Source organism: Ovis canadensis, chromosome 1 (genome assembly GCF_042477335.2).
Source record: "Ovis canadensis isolate MfBH-ARS-UI-01 breed Bighorn chromosome 1, ARS-UI_OviCan_v2, whole genome shotgun sequence".
In the NCBI taxonomy this organism is placed as follows: Eukaryota; Metazoa; Chordata; class Mammalia; order Artiodactyla; family Bovidae; genus Ovis; species Ovis canadensis.
In genome coordinates this window covers 261,739,348-261,752,546 of record NC_091245.1, presented here as the reverse complement: position 1 = coordinate 261,752,546, position 13,199 = coordinate 261,739,348, and the positions used below count along the sequence as shown (strand labels likewise).

The 13,199-nt window shown below is 42.0% G+C and overlaps 1 protein-coding gene across 18 annotated transcripts in view; it reads left to right on the top strand.

Moving 5' to 3' along the window:
- Window positions 1–13,199, top strand: part of NEK11 (NIMA related kinase 11) — a 274,263-nt gene that overhangs the window by 260,133 nt on the left and 931 nt on the right. The gene's annotated exons all lie outside the window — the stretch shown is intronic.

Below are 13,199 nucleotides of genomic sequence, written 5' to 3'. Positions count from 1 at the left end.
TCAGAGAATGAGGTGTGATTCCCTGATCTCAGCTGTTTTTCCTCGGGCCTGTGGCACATTGGCATTCCTGGGCTCATCTCCTCCCTCCTTTCCTCTCTGGAATGCATGTCTCGTTGATGGTAAATATACTGTGATAAACCAATCTGTAGTCATCAAGGGAGAGGTACAATAAAGGTGACGAGTGAACATGTTGAGCTACAAAGTGATGAAAATCATGTTTTATTCATGGAGAACTATTTTAATTGGGACATAAAATGATGCAAGTCAAATGTAACTATGTATGTCTTAGAGTGGGGGAGGGGTGGAGGGGGAGTCAGGACTGAAAGGAGATGCTCTCATCTAAAGAGTCTGCTCTCTTTTGTCCTTTGTAGTTGCTATAGCACCATTTGGAAGTCTAGTAGGTCCCTTTGTCATTAAGGTCCTCAATGACAATTTAGCCAGTAAATTTCACATCACATGTAGGCGACCATATACTTCATTATCCAAACCAGAACCCTTTTGACAATGGAACGGGCACCACTGGTGACTGTGCTTCTATGTCAGGCAGGCACTGAGACCGTCTCAGGTTAACCAAGACACAGCCCTTCTCACTATGGGCAGTTTCTACCCTGGACCCAGTAACTTTCTGGCACTGAGACGTGAATCTGTCTCAGAAAAATTGCACCAGACAGAAACAGGTGAGGAACTTTACTCAAGACTACTGCGATAAGGGAGAGAGACTGACCTCTGCTTGAGTACAACAGGGACGGCTGGGGATGTGTAGCCAGTGAGCAGGAAGGAAGTCAGTGGACAGGAGATTGCCAAGGGGAATTGCTTAGGTATGAAGGGCATGGGAATCCTTGCTAAACTGGGCCCAGTGGGACAGAGGCTGCAGCCGAGGACAAGGCCTCCTTAAGCAGAAGATGGACACAGAGAAGGCTAACTAAAGTTTAATCAAGGAGAGAGTTCTTACAGAATCTAATCAAATGAAAGGCAGCTTTTAAAATTCATTCTTCTCCAAGGAAACCTGTAGTTTCCCAACTATAACAACTTACTCTTATTCTGAGGAATTCTCCCAAACATATTTATGTTCTAATTTCTTTTCCTTTGTGATTTCATTTTCCTTTGCAAATCCAATTATTCTTGTGTTTGATTAGAAAATCTGTTTAATCTCCTGCTCTTTGCTTTGACTCCAGCAAAGCTAGGATGAAACTGACTTTTGAAAAATTAAGAAAGTGGTTTGAATTGACCAAGAGAAGCACAGTCGTAATTCAGCCAGGAAGGACTCCACCAAGTGGTCCACGTCTCATGGTGCCTTGTCTACTGGAGATTTGTTTATTTTATGTTTATCTCCCATGTATGTCCATCTTCGCAGAGGCCAGTATAGAGTCCATTCTTGAAGCTCAGTGCTCACCACTGGGGAGGCCCCTCCCCCATCCTGGAGTCACTTTCCTCACCTATGAAATGAAGGCATTTGATTAGATGACTCCTTGTTACTTTGCAGGACTTTTTAAAAGTTCTGTAATTGTATCCCTGTCTAGATTGTATTTTCTTATAAAATATCCATCTTGGATCCATTCTAAAAGATAGGATATGAATGATGGTAAGTCATTCTGAAAATAATTACATTATGTAGGAACTGTCTCTGAAAGGCTTGGTTTTACACACACACACACACACACACACACACACACACACACACACACACATATATATTGTAGTTTGAAGTAAAAACAATCCAAAAAGGATTTTCACAAATGTTCCCAGCAGCTTTGTTAGTGAAAGTGGTAGTGATGGGGTGGGGGTAGTAGAAACAACCTGAAATGTACTTCATCAGGATAACAAATTCAGAATAGTCATGGGCTGGCACAAACAGAAAATCAGCACGCTCTGGCAGCACAGGGGGCAAATATCAACAATGTTAGCAAAAAAAGGCAAGAAAAAACCCAAGTATGATACCACTTATTGGAAGTGTAAAAACATACAAAACAGCCCTACTTATTTTTGAGGGATACACACTTACATATGTAATAAAAGTATTTTTTAAAATGCTTGTTTATGATAAAACACCAGATATAGTGGTTACCTCTGGGGATTGGGAAGGGATTGTAATTAGTGAGAGAATTCAGAGCTTCAGCTTCATTTGCTAATGCTTGAATCCATAAACTGGGAGTTGGATATGCTTGTTCACTGTATTATATTTTACACTTTTTTGTACATCATAAAATGTTTTATGACATCCTTGTAATAATGTTCGGAGGGTTGTGAAAAGCCATGGCATTCATTTGTTTGTAAAGATTAGAAACTGAATGTCAACAAGTTGCTACAATTTTTTAGTATCAAAGGTTAACAGGGATTTAAAAGCTCCTTACTACCTGCCCCTCAATTACAATATACCAAGCAATCAAAAACAAAACACACAAACAACTTCTGGTGTACATGTTGCCAAAGGAACTACTAGTCAGGTACCAGTGTCTTACATCCCAACTTCTTACATTTCTAACTAGTATTGCTGTTTACATATACTTTTTGGTGTTTTGAGAAAAGTTTGTAAAAACATATATCAGAAGTGATGTATAAAATTGAGATTAGAGGACTTTCCTGGTGGTACAGCAGTTAAGACTCCATGCTTCCAATCCAGGGGTCATGGGTTCCATCCCCAGGTGGGCAGGGAAGTTCTGTATGAGGCATGGAATGGCAAAAAAAAAAAAAAGAGAGAGAGAGAAAGAAAGAGAGACTGGATGCCAGATGATAAATTGAACAGTTTGCCCTGCAAATAAGCATCAGCTCTGAGCTTCCAGGTGGCCTGGACAAGAGGAGACACCCTCTGAGTCAACAAGAACCAGCTTAGTAGGAGAGTTTTCTTGGTACTAAAATTTGGGGAAGAATTAGTCACAAGGATCTTTATATCAAGGGCACTGAAGCCTTGTGTGGTGCTCAAATCTCTTGATTTGCCCTTGACAGTGGCTCCTTGTGATTCACTTACTTCACAGAGGACAAGAGTGATCTGGTTATAACAAGGCTCAGATCTTGTCAGCCCTTCAAAGGCCCCACTGCATACAGGTCAAGGCAGGACCCCTTCCTCATCCTCCAAGCTCTCTGTCCTGCCTGAGCATCTGCCCTCACTGCCTGTCATTCTGCTACTCTGAGGCTTCCATCACCCCAGTCTTCTTTCCTTCCACGCAAAGCTTAACCTGTCTGGCTACCTCTTCCCTCAGTTGGGAATGCCCTGCTCCGCAGTGAACCTGGCCATCCAAGTCTCCATTCGAATGCCATTCCTACCACTGCCTTCCAGAGAGGCTTTCCTTAATCACATTGACAGAGGCAGCCTCCCTCCTAGTCCCATCCCTAGGCCTCAGGCAAAAAGGACAGCCCTGGGCCTGCCTGTTGACGGTGCCCCTCTGGTCATCCTCCCAGTAGCCCACTGGGCCAAGGGGACTGGCGTCCTCAGAGCCTGGGTCTCCTAGACTGTGCCCTGGTCACCTGGGACCCTGCAATTTTCTGCCCAAATGACCTAAGTTCATTTCTAGAATCTGTGGGCCTCTGCCTTAGGCCCTCCTCCCATGGGTGGTGTGTGCTACCAGTTTGCACTGCCCTGTCTCAGGTGGCCACAGGGTGGCTGGCCATCTGCAGAAGGCATCAGTGGCTCTTGGACATAGGGGCTGAGGTGTCAGGCATAAGTTCAGGACCCGTCACAACAGGAGCTGGAGCCAGCTGGGGAGGGAGGGGGCAGGGGCAGGGTGTGCATCTAGGGATGAGGGTTGTGGTTGGCTCACCCAGCTCTGCCGTGTTCCAGTGCAGACCTCAGAAGTCTGAGAATACTGAAGCTGGCCTTCTAGGTCTCTATGAATTTAATTTGTCAGGGTAAGAAGGTAGGTCATATTTTATTTAACACTTCGTGAGCTTGGTTCACAACTTATAAATATTTTGACACACGTGGGCCTCCATTGGTCTTCTTGCTACATCTCCACAAATGTTAGAGGCGGGCCTTGCTTCCTCTACCTGAAGGTTTGTCAGGAAGATGTGGGAGCTAGTTCAACCCACAGGGCCTGGTGGCCACAGGCCCCCTAGAAGCACCTTTTCTGCCTCCTCCTTGCTAGGGGATTCAAGCCATCTTCTAGGCAGCCGCGATATCACTCTTCTGTTTACCTGTTTATTTCATTTGCAGCAAAAGGCAAAAATCTGAAATTACCTTATTTCTTTATTTTATATTTGTCATTTTCCCACTTAAGTATGAGTTCTGTGAGGTCATGGGCTTATGGCTGCATCTTAGAACCTGGCAAGCACTAGGTGCTTATTAAAAATGTGCTGAATGAGTAACACTGGGGCAGTTTTGTGGCTGGAAAATGCTGGATACAAAGATGACTAACAAAGGCCCTTAGAGGGCCCCAAGCCAGGTAAAGGAGTAGACCAGAAAAGAGACAAAAGTCCTTTGCTTTCAGTTTCACATTCCTTAAGAGGCTAATTAATCTGGAAACAGGCAATGTGAATGTAGCCATTATTGGGGGATTTCTACTGGGAGAGAAATAGTTTACAAACCAAATCAGTGCTAGGCAAGAGGGAGACTTTCTTGTTAGACCTGAGAGACAGGACAGGGCTAAGGGAGATTGGAAACCTGATGATACAGCAGAACCGGTGGGAACTCATTCCTTCTCCCTGAAGAGAAATTGCCTGTGGTCTTTCTAGGCAGAGGATGGTGTCAAATATTTTCTGCTGTTAAGCTAAAAGTACTGTTCAGAGCAGAGGCAAAAATCCCCTGGATGCTGCTCTCTGCCTTATTTCACTCCCATGGCAGATAGTGACAGCTGCAGAGCAGCCTCTGCTGCTCACTCCCTCCATCCTTCACCAGGCCTCCTGGTGGAGCAGGCTGGCTCTCAGCACTCTCTAGATGCCCAGTGTGAATGTATGAAACAGACTCAGCCACTAACACATAGAATTCTTTTTTAAAGAACAAGGTTCCTTCCTTTTCACTCAAAGAAATATGAGGTCTTTTTTATCCAAAGATGATAAAGCCAATCCACTTGAAATAGGGATGAAAATAAAATAGGAAATACTCAAAACTACTCTTTATGCCAAATTCAGACTTAAATTGAAGAAAGTAGGGAAAACCACTAGGCCATTCAGGTATGACCAATATCAAATCCCTTATGATTATACAGTAGAAGTAACAAACACATTCAAGGCTTAAGATCTGATAGACAGAGTGCCTGAAGAACTGTGGACAGAGGTTCGTGATTGTACAGGAGGTAGTGATCAAGATTATAGCCAAGAAAAAGAAATGCAAAAACGCAAAATGGTTGTCTGAGGAGGCCTTACAAATAGCTGAGAAAAGAAGAGAAGCTAAAGGCTAAGGAGAAAAGGAAGATACCCAACTAAATGCAGAGTCCCAAAGAATAGCAAGGAGAGATTAGAAAGCCTTCCTCAGAGATCAATGCAAAGAAATAGAGGAAAACAATAGAATGGGAAAGACTGGAGAGCTCCTCAAGAAAATTAGAGATACCAAGGGAACATCTCATGCAAAGATGGGCACAATAAATGACAGAAACGATATGGACCTAACCGAAGCAGAAGATATTAAGAAGAGGTGGCAAGAATACACAGAACTGTACAAAAAAGATCTTTATGACCAAGATAACCATGATGGTGTGATCACTCACCTAGTGCCAGACATCTTGGAATGCAAAGTCAAGAGGACCTTAGGAAGCATCACTCCAAACAAAGTTAGTGGAGGTGATGGAATTCCAGCTGAGCTATTTCAAATCCTAAAAGATAATGCTGTGAAAGTGTTGCACTCAATATGCCAGCAAATTTGGAAAACTCAGCAGTGGCCACAGGACTGGAAAAGGTCAGTTTTCATTCCAATCCCCCAAAAAGGCAATGCCAAGGATGTTCAAACTACCACACAATTGCATTCATCTCATACGCTAGCAAAGTAATCCTCAAAATTCTCCAAGTCAGGCTTCAACAGTACGTGAACTGAGAACTTCCAGATGTGCAAGCTGGTTTTAGAAAAGGCAGAGAAACCAGAGATCAAATTGCTAACATCCAATGGATCATCGAAAAAGCAAGAGAGTTCCAGAAAAACATCTATTTCTGCTTTATTGACTATGCCAAAGCCTTTGACTGTGTAGATCACAACAAACTAGAAAATTCTGAAAGAGATGAGAATACCAGACAACCTGACCTGCCTCCTGAGAAATCTATATGCAGGTCAAGAGGCAATAGTTAGTCCTGGACAAGGAACAACGGACTAGTTCCAAATTGGGGAGTATGTCAAGGCCGTATGTTGTCACCCTGCTTATTTAACTTATATGCAGAGTACATCTTGTGAAATGCCAGGCTGTATGAAGCACAAGCTGGAATCAAAATTGCCGGGAGAAATATCAATAATCTCAGATATGCAGATGACAGCACCCTTAAGGCAGAAAGTGAAGAGGAACTGAAGAGCCTCTTGATGAAAGTGAAAGAGGAGAGTGAAAAAGTTGCCTTAAAACTCAACATTCAGAAAGCGAAGATCATGGTATCTGGTCCCAACACTTCATGGCAAATAGATGGGGAAAAAATGGAAACAGTGAGAGTCTTTATTTTCTTGGGCTGCAAAATCACTGCAGATGGTGACTGCAGCCATGAAATTAAAAGACACTAACTCCTTGGAAGAAAAGCTGTGATCAGCTTTTCTAGACAACATATTAAAAAGCAGAGACATTACTTTGCCGACAAAGGTCCGTCTAGTCAAGGCTATGGTTTTTCTGTATGGATGTGAGAGTTGGATCGTAAAGAAAGCTGAGAGCTGAAGAATTGATGCTTTTGAACTGTGGTGTTGGAAAAGACTGTTGAGTGTCCCTTGGACTGTCCATCCTAGAGGAATAAGTCCTGAATATTCATTGGAAGGACTGATGCTGAAGCTGAAACTTCAGTACTTTGGCCACCTGATGTGAGGAACTGACTCATTGGAAAAGACCCTGTTGCTGGGAAAGATTGAAGGCAGGAGGAGAAGTGGACCACAGAGGATGAGGCATCACCAACTTGATGGACATGAGTTTGAGCAAGCTCTGGGAGTTGGTGATGGACAGGGAAGCCTGGCGTGCTGCAGTCCCTGGGGTCGCAAAGAGTCAGACACGACTGAGCAACTAAATGAAATGAACTTGGACAACTGGGGAAGCTTAAATGGACTGGAGAATTAGATGACAGTAATGTATCAGTGGTAATTTTGTGATTTTTATCGTTGGTCTGTGGTTATGTAAGAGAGTGTCTTTATTTGTAAGGAATACACACACAGTCTTTATTTGTAAAGAATACACACAAAATACAGGAGAAAGAAACATCAGGTCAGCAAAAAGGCTAGAGTCCAAAAAAGGGTTCTTTGAACTATACCTGTAACTCTTCTGTAAGTTTGGGATTGCTTCCAACTAAAATAATATTTAGAATGTGAGCACATTTTTGTGTGCCATCCTTGAACTGATTTTCTGATGGCTCAGGTGGTTGATAAAGAATCTGCATTCAGTGCTGGAGACCAGGGTTCGATCCCTGCAATGGGAAGGTTCCCCTGGAGAAGGAATGGCAACCCACTCTACTATTCTTGCCTGGAGAATCCCATAGACAATGGAGCCTGGCGGGCTACAGTCCATGGGGTTGCAAAGAGTTAGGCATGACTGAGGGACTAACACTAAAGAACTACATTGACATAGCCCTCTTCTTTACAGCCCTGGGAGAAAGAGAGGGCACACAGAGCAATCAGTAGTTGATGGGAAAGTAAATAGAAGTGATAAATATATTGTTTACAAATAACAATTAAACATGAGAAGAGGCTAGTGAAGAAGTTTGGAGGATGAGAAACAGGACTTGGAGGAAACAGGAGAGAGAGTAAGCATAGTGCTCCCCCACAAGACACTCTTTCGGCTGGAAAATCAGCCAAATACATACTGGGTGGTTTCTCCAGGCAGCTGGAGCTTCTTTAGAACCATGGGAGGTTTCCTTCAGCTCCCGGAGTCTGCCACTGTCTCAGCAGGATGGTGATCCACCCAAAGAGCACCCGCCTGCAAGCGAAGCATCTGGACTATGATATTTAGGGTCCCTTAAACACTTAAAATACTTTGAACAAGAGGATAAAATTGATTAAGGATATGAAGCATGGGACAAAATAGATGAAAAAGAATTAAAATACACTTTTTTCCATTTGAGAATGTAAGTTCTTTTTACTTGAGTTATCTGCCTAACTAAAGGGATAGTTCCTCTGTTTGATAAAACTAACCCCCTTTCCCCCTTAAACAACACAGGAAACACTCCCTTCCCTTTTCAAATCTTAGATAATAGCAGGAAAGACCCCTGAAACAGAATATTCTGTTTTGTGATTCCTAAAATATTAGAACACATCATTGCAGGAATATTACAGCCTGTTTTCTGAGTGTCAGAGAAGATTTATGCTGCAATCTTACAACATGTAAATCTTAAAGCACCTGTCAGTTTTCTTTTGGCATTTGTTTACGGCATGCCTGATTTTGTTATTGACCCATAATTCATTTGGAATAAATAAATTTACAAACACAGAAATGTTTACCACATATTTTTGTTACAAGTTTCTAACAATTGTACTGTGGTCAGATAACAAGATCTCGTATAAAAATCAGTGTTTGAAAAGTGTAGTAACTTGAATTGTTGTCTAGTATATGGTCAGTTTTTTGTAAATGTTACATGAGAGTCTGGGGAGAATGTGGGTGCTATAATCATCAGATGGGAGAGGGTCCTATATGTATCTATTAAATCTAGCTTAATGAGTATATTCAGATTTTCTGTTATTAATTTTTTCTAATGCTTTCCTTTATCAATAATTGAAATCCTACATTATGAGAATGTATTTGACAATTTCTCCCTGTACTGCTTGATGAAACTTTTTTCTTTTTTTGGCTTTGGTTTGTTTTACAGCAAGTAGACTCTCTAGACACATGGGATCTTAATTCCTCAACCAGGGATCAAACAGAGTCCCCTACTTTGCAAGGCAGATTCTTCACCACTGGAGCATCTGGGAAGTCCTGCACTTGATGTATTTTAATTCTACTTTATTAGAGGCATGCAGATTTAGAATTTTCATTTCTTCCTGGTGGATTGAACTGTTTTCATTATCTAGTGGCATTCTTTATTCTATTAAGGCTTTTTTTTCCCCTTAAAATCTATTTTGTTTCATAAAACATATATACTAACGCATATTTCTTCTGGTTTTTATTTGCCTGGCATATCTTTTATTTTTAGATTTGCTTACTGTCAACCTTTCAATGCCCTATATTTTAGCTGTGTTTCATAAATTATACCTAGATGGATTTTCCTTTTTAGACAGTGAGTTTATTCATCAACATTTGCTGGAGGATGTTTAGATCACAAATAAAATAGCCCTTCCAGGAATGGTTAGCTGTGACCGGGTACCCAACAAGAACCTATTGCACCACCATTTTCAGAAAGGGCCTGAAAGTCACACAACCCCTGTAGGGGTGTCACGTGTTGTCCAAGCATGTAAAGTGGCCATCTGTCTCTGCCCACCAGATTCAGGATGGACATTGGAAATACTAGACATGGAGAGAAGTGGTACAAAATCCACCTTTCATAAAGGTTCCTGGTACTTGTTAGCACCAACGACCATTAAGTCAGTGGTATTAAAGGGAGAGCTCATGGCCCTCTTCTATTCCTGTGGTGCCTCATACATATTTAATGTGCAGGAATTTCTTATGTTCTTTAAAATCATTTTTCAAGGTTTCCTTAAACTGTGTCTAAAGAATAATCTGTGTTTCTTAATGCTTTCTGTTAAACTCAGTTTTCTCTCTACAAAATTACTTTTTCTTAAATCCCACTGTGCCACCAGTCTTTTTATGTCATTTTCCCCTCCAAATTCAGCTAGAAAAGATAAAAAGTATGTAAAATAGTGTCTCAACTGGCGGCAGAACAACAAAATTACTTGAAGCTCCCAGTTGAACTGAAGTGGGATTACTGTGTGATTCTCCACTGGGGAAGCAACAATAATGTACATGAGAGTAAAACAATGGCTATCAGGTTCCTGGTAGGCAACAGGTGCTCTGCTTAAATGTGTGTGTGTGTGTGTGTGTGTGTGTGCGCTCAGTCATTCAGTTGTGTCCAACTCTTTGTGACCCATGGACTGTAGCCTGCCAGACTCCTCTGTCCATGGAATTTTTCCAGGCAAGAATAGCGGAGTGGGTTGCCATTTCCTACTCCAGGGGATCTTCCCAACCCAGGGATCAAACCTGCCATCACCTGTTTCCTAAATTGGCAGGCAGACTCTTCACCACTGTGCCACCTGTGTGTGTGTAAATACCACTTAAATATGAAAAGCCCAAGGCTCGGAGAGGTTAAGGAACTGGCATGAGGTCATGCAGCCTGTGAAAGGGAGAGCCAGGATCCAACTCTGATCTCTCTGAATCCGAAGTCCGTATCCTAATGATGAAAAGAATGAGTACTGGAGTGAAACTGCTGGGACTCACATTCCAGCTCCACCACTTAAAAGTTAGGTGCTGGTGGGCAGGTTACATGATGCCCTCTCCCTATATATATACATTCAGTATCTCAGTTTCTTCATCTGTAAAATGGGAATAACAATAATGTCTACCTATACTGTTATGAAGATTTAAAGGGATGATCTGAGATGATGCTCAGAATGGAGCCTGGCACACAGAGAAAGTGCAAGAACTGTTAGTATGGTTTCAGGGGACATTTGGGGCTTCCTTATCATCAGTGGTTAATATTAATAATCACATTCTAAGGTTTCTTTAATGTTGTGTTCATGTGGCTCTTGCCTACTTCTTTGCGCATCCTCAACACCCACCAGGCACCTCACTGGTCTCCCGCTGCTCCCACACACATCCTCCAGCTCTTACAGCTCAACTGAGATGGTGCCTCCGCCTCTTCCACAAGGTATCCCTGATTTTCCCAACCAGGAACTTTCATGAGACACTATTTGATGGCACTTAGTAGCCATCTAGGTCATTCTTTCATTCCCCAAGTCTTTCCTGAGCACATACTGATTGCCTGGTCCTGCTCTAGGTGCTGAGTCCCTCCTTTATGGAATTTGTATGCTAATTAGGGAAGTAGGGAGAGGCCAACAGCAAACAGATACACGCAAAAAGATGGAAGAAAAATACCAAAAGCAATATGTGCTGTGCAAATAGTTCAGGTGGTGTGATCCTGTAGAACAACTGGATGGATCTCTTAGACTCGGTGGTGAAGGATGGTTTCTCCAAGAAGGTGATATTTAAGCTGAGATGTGAATGGCAAGAAGGAGGCAGCGATGTAAAGATCAAAGGGAGAAGCATTTTAGGGAAGAGGGTACAGACCCAGAGGTGGGAATAAGCTTGGGTTGTTTTTGAGGAACAGAAAGGAGGTAGGTGTGCCTGGAACCTAATGGCTAAAGCAGACTGTGGACAAGACAGAGCAGGTTGGTGGAGAAAGGCAGGCGACAGATTATGCACAGCCTGATAAATGAGAGTAGGGAAGGGGCCAGACCCTAATGTTACAGGAGTCTGAGACAGTGAAGTGATAGGATCTGACTGTGGTTTGGTACATGTCAGCAAGGAAAGTATGAATTTCTGGGAGTGGCTGAGGTGACTACAGATGTGAAGTATCTTGGGTTCAGTCCTGATAATCTCTTAGGTGGGAAACCTACACAAGCTGGAGGATGTGGGGCCCTAGGGCTGCCACTCTCTCCAGCACTTGAAGTTCTAAGACCTGTGTTTGAGTTCAAGTGCCGTCAACCATTAGCTGTGTAAGTTTGTGAAAGCCAACATACTTATTGTCATCTGTAAAATGGAGATGAACATTCAATGTGTTGCTTAGTTTACAAGGGTCATCTGAGAGAATAAATGTAAAAACATTTTGTAAGCTCTGACTTAATATAAAAATGTAACTTAAAATTTAAGGTGCATATATCTTGCATTATAATTACAAGCCTGTAAACTAGATCAGGATCAGTTACTTCTTTTTATCTGTCATAATACCTAACCCAGTTCTATGTGTTCTAGGGATTACAAGGTTGTACAATACTGTACAATAAAAGCTTAAAAAAATAAATGAAAGCATTTGTGATTAATGCCTTCAGTTATTGTTAGCATTACTATCATTATTGTCTAGCAGTAATGCATTTAAGATTCTGGGGAAAAGGAACTGATTTTTCTTTTCACCAAATTCATTAAAATGAAGAGTAAAGAAACATTTCTTCACACTTAAAGTTATAAAAATATTTATACTTGCCCCTTAGTATCCTTGGGCTCTGCATCTGTGTCTTCAACCAACTGGGGATCAAAAATATTTGAAAAAGAAATTCTAGAAAGTTCTAAAAAGCAAAATTTGAATTTGCTGCAAGCCAGCAACAATTTACATATCATTTACATTGTATTTACAAGTATTTACATAACATTTACATTGTATTATGTATTGTAAGTCATCTGGAGATGATATGTGCACGCTGCTGCTGCTGCTGCTGCTAAATCGCTTCAGTCGTGTCCGACTGTGCAACCCCATAGACGACAGCCCACCGGGCTACCCCGTCCCTAGGATTCTCCAGGCAAGAACACTGGATTGGGTTGCCATTTCCTTCTCCAATGCATGAAACTGAAAAGTGAAAGTGAAGTCACTCAGTCGTGTCTGACTCTTGGCAACCCCATGGACTGCAGCCTACCAGGCTCCTCCGCCCATGAGATTGTCCAGGCAAGAGTACTGGAGTGCATTGTCATTGCCTTCTCCATGATATGTACATAGGTTATATGCAAATACTATGTCATTTTATAAAAGGGACTTGAGCATCCATGGTTTGGGTATTTGCAAGGGGTCCTGAATGAATGCCCTGCCAAAGGGACGACTGTATAATCATCAACCTAATTCATCACACAACATTTTTCATTAAAAATTTTTTTTATACTTATTTATTTAGTTGTCTGTTCCAGGTCTTAGTTGCATCATGTGGGATCTAGTTGTCTCACCATGGATCAACCAGTCCTCCTTCACTGAGAGCATAGTGTGTGGGATCTAGTTCCCTGTGGAGGGATCAAACCTGGGTCTCCTGCCTTATGAGCACAGAATCTCAGCCACCAGAACCACCAGGAAAGTCACTAATTAATGATTTTAAAAAGCATGATATCCAAAAAAACACAAACATGGTATCCACAGAGGATTGGTTCCAGAAAATGTGCCTGCCCTCTGCAAATACCAAAATCCATGGGTGCTCA